This window comes from Nycticebus coucang, chromosome 9, assembly GCF_027406575.1.
Source record: "Nycticebus coucang isolate mNycCou1 chromosome 9, mNycCou1.pri, whole genome shotgun sequence".
Taxonomy (NCBI): Eukaryota; Metazoa; Chordata; class Mammalia; order Primates; family Lorisidae; genus Nycticebus; species Nycticebus coucang.
The window spans coordinates 124,232,534-124,236,627 of NC_069788.1; the positions used below are offsets into that span (position 1 = coordinate 124,232,534).

At 47.4% G+C, this 4,094-nt stretch overlaps 1 pseudogene; it reads right to left on the reverse strand.

Annotated features, from left to right (window-relative positions):
- Positions 1–557: 557 nt before the first annotated feature.
- LOC128594159 (glutathione S-transferase Mu 1-like) lies at positions 558–1,070 on the reverse strand (annotated as a pseudogene).
- Between the last annotated feature and the right edge of the window lie 3,024 nt (positions 1,071–4,094).

The following is a 4,094-nucleotide window of genomic DNA, read 5'->3' on the forward strand; positions in this document are numbered from 1 at the left end:
TCAGTTCTCTCACCTGCAAAATGGGATAACAATGTTATCAACTGGCCAAGAGTTACTCTGAGGATTAAATGAGGCAATGATCAAAAAGTTTACAAAATTGGATAGAATTTACACAGGGTAAATTCTCAGTAAATATTAGCCATTATTATGATGATTATTATTTTTTAAGGTGGTTGAAGCTTTACTGGGGATCAGGAAGGCTTAGTCCTGGGACCATGCTGGGAAGCAAGGCCTGCACACCAGGCACTGCTGACCTCATGCCCCACAGGGACAACACTGACAGGAAGGACACGAGGTGGGCTTTAGTGCAGGGAAGGGTAAAGGTGGGAGGGGACACTGCTGGAGGAAAGTGGGGAGCTGTGGCTTGAAATAGCCTGGGTGGGACAGGACTTGGGGGAAGTGAAGAGCACCAATGAGGCCTTGGAGATAAGAAAGGAATGAAGAGAGGGGCAGAGGAAGGAGAAGGCTGAAACAGGGTGCAGAGTCCACTGTTCTCCAGGGCTCAGGCAGCAGGCTGAGGACAGGCTCCTCACTGCCATTCCTGGTCTGACAAGGCCCTACTTGTTGCCCCAGACGGCCATATTTGTGTACAGAGGCTTTGGGCAGTAGTGGCTGGACTTTGTGTAGGCAGAGATCTTCTTCAGGCCAAAGTCAGGGCTGTAGCAGATCATGCCCAGCCGCTTGCAGTTTCCATAGTCTGGTTTTCCAAAATGTCCACATGAATCTTCTCCTCTTCTGTCTCTCCACACAGCTTGTGCTTGAGGGCAATGTAGTGCAGGATGGCATGGCTCTGGGTGATCTTGTGAGCACTGTCAATTAAGTATGGCAGATTGGGAAAATCCAGGTTCAGCTTGAATTTTTCCTTCAGCCACTGGCTTCTGTCATAGTCAGGAGTGTCCCCCATCGTGTATATTGTCTCCTCATAGCTGGAGTCTGTGTATTCCAGGAGTAGGCAGATGATGTGAGCCAGCCCACGGATGTCCCAGTAACCTAGTATCATCAGCATGGAGCAGGGTGCCGTGGGCTCGGTGGACAGGCCTTCATGGAGCAGAGCTTTGAATTTGAGATTCATGATGAACTATTATGATTATGATAATTATAACTGTTATTTTTTTTTTGTCTTTTTAATTTCCCTTACTTGTCGCAGAAAAGAGAGATATAAAGAGTAATCATGGTGGGGGTGGTGGTGGTGGCAGAAGCAAGATGGCCCACTGGAGCCAGCTGTCCAAAGAGGCTCCTGTCCAGAAGCAGAGTAAACAGATAGAAGTTTAGCAAGTAAGTTGATGGTTGGAGCTGAGTCAAGAGAGAAGGTTGAAGAATGTACATCAACCCTGCTGAGGTGAGCTGCAACCCCAAGGATACAAACGATAAGTACAAAATCCATCACCAAGTGGATGGGAGTCACCTCCCCCAACAGAATGGCTCACAGTATACTTTCTACAAACAAGCGAGCAGAGTTCAAACATCCTCCCATTTTATCCCACAGGAAAGACTCTCTAAAAACCGGACCTCCTTCCCCTACTAGAGTGCCCTGGCACTCTCCTGCCAGGCATAAAACTATATAAAACTGTACATATTCTCTACCTGTAATTCTGAACTCCAAGCACTCCCCTCTATTCTCACCCTGAGATCTGGAAGCCAGCCCCCCATGGAGTCCAGATTCTTGGGCATTTTCTTGAGAGGTGTGGACAGGGCATGGGCTGTTGCAGGTCTGGGCTGATTCTGTGGCACAGGGGTAAGGAGAACATGGTGGACTGAAAGAACCATATGGGAGAGAGAGAGGCGGTGCCCCGTGGCACAAAGCAGCAGCAGCAGTGGGAACAATAGCGCTCACACCCCTGGGGATATTTTGGAGAGACATTCCCTGCCTCTCTGGGCAACCAGAGAAAGCCGGGCATCTTCTCTGGTGGCAGACACTGGTGGGACAGATCTGGGATGCTAACACAGGCCCTGTGAGTAAAGGGTATGCCTGAGGTGGTACCTGCCTGGGTGGGGCATGGTGGGGACGGAGAATAGAAGACACGCTCACAGAGATAGCATACTCCTAGGGCAGGGCTGAGCCTAGGGTGGGCAGCTTTAGTGAGCCTAAGAAGCACACAGCCCTCAAGAGATCATAGCTGAGACAAAGGCAGGCAGAGAAAGGCTGGAACTCAGAGCCAAGTGTGAGCTCTTACTACAACTGCCCCCACACAGACTGCAGCAGAGACAGACACACCAGCTCCGGGCAGCGGCACAGACCGGGGCTGAGTTGCAGTTTCTGTGAACTCAAACAGCACCTGGTCTGCCGTGGAATATAGCCAGGACAGAATCACAAATTCTGCAAAAATATAAGTGTCAGCAACATCAATCAGGGGTGGGGCTGGAACTTCCATTAACCCAGCTCCAGCTTCCATTAACCACCCAAGGTTGTCAGGCCTCAGCTCCCCCTGCTGGATGGTGGCAGAGTGCAGCGGCCTGGCTGAGGAGACATAGATCTCCCTATGACTCAGGCAGGTGCACCCAGGAGGTGCATCTGCTCATTGGAGGGAACTAGGTCCCAGCCCTGAGTGGTTACCAGTGACTGTGTGTGACAGAGGTGTCAGATGGGGAAGGAAGCATCAACCTTCCCAGACTAATTCATTTGCTGGAGGGGGGTCCTTCTGACTCCACGGAGCACAAGAACAGGTCATACTCGAGCTGCCAGCAGACCCCTGCTATCTAGTCACTGGAGACCTTTTGAACTCTCCCACTTGAGACCAGGTACTGACTGGGACAATTGATTTGGATCTCTTAGCCTGGACTAATCACCCGAGGACTATCCAAAGTGGTACCCTGGGTGTGTGGTTTTGGGAAAGTTTGATTTTCCTTTTCCAGTTGTTGCCTGTGTGTGTGGGGGTGGTGGTGGTGGTGACTTAATTGCTGGTATTTCTCCATAGCTGAGACTTCAACCCAGAGTAACTGATTCACTAGAGTAGGACAGAAACAAGTTGAAAAACCAGACAGAGCCACTTAGCCCCACCACATCAAGTAGGTCCCCAGTGTCGCAGGCAGTAGCACTGTATAGGTCCTTTGTAAAGCTCTAGGGGAAAAAGTATAGACACCAGTCCCAGCTCTTGGGCAAAGGGCTGGTTAATCACTACTCCAGGAGCCCTCCAATCCAACTTCACCTTATCTGCTCATCTAGCCAAATGGCATAAAATAAACATTGGGGCGGAATTAGCAGAAAAACTCCGGTAACGTGAATAACAAGAGTAGATCAACTCTCCCAAGGAATGATGTGGCGGACACATCTGAAGATCCCATTCATAAACAAATGGCCGAGATGTCAGAAATCAAATTCAGAATTTGGATTGCAAATAAGATTAATAGAATGGAGGTAAAGTTGGAATTAGAAATTCAAGGAGCATTTCAAAAGTTGTTTCAAGAATTCCATGAATTCAAAGAGAAAATCACCAAAGATTTTGACACGTTGAGACAAGGATTTGCAGCCCTCAAAGATCTGAGAAATACAGTGGAATTCCTCAGTAATAGAAGGGAGCAAGCAGAAGAAAGAATTTCTGACACTGAAGACAAAGCTTTTGAATGCTCCCAAACTCTCAAAGAGGAAGAGAAATGGAGAGCAAAAATGGATCATTCTCTCAGAGAGCTCTGGGATAATTGGAAGAAAACTAATCTTCGCCTTATAGGAACCTCTGAAGGGAACAAAGTTGCTCACAAGGCACAGAGGCTCTTCATAAGATTATAAAGGAGAAGTTTCCAGATATGTCAAGAGATTCTGAAATTCACAAAGCAGACAGTTTCAGAACACCAGCATGACTCAACCTGAATAAGACATCCCCCAGGCACATCATAATTAACTTCACTAAAGTTAATATGAAGGAGAAAATTCTGCAAGCAGCCAGATGCAAGAAAACCATAACCTACAAGGGGAAGAATATTAGAATGACTGCAGATCTCTCTGCTGAAACCTTTCAAGCTAGAAGATGGTGGTCATCAACTTTTAATCTCCTAAAACAAAATAACTTTCAACACATGATCCCGTATCCAGCTAAACTGAGTTTCATTTATGATAGAAAAATTAAATACTTTAATGACATGCACGTGTTGAAGAAATT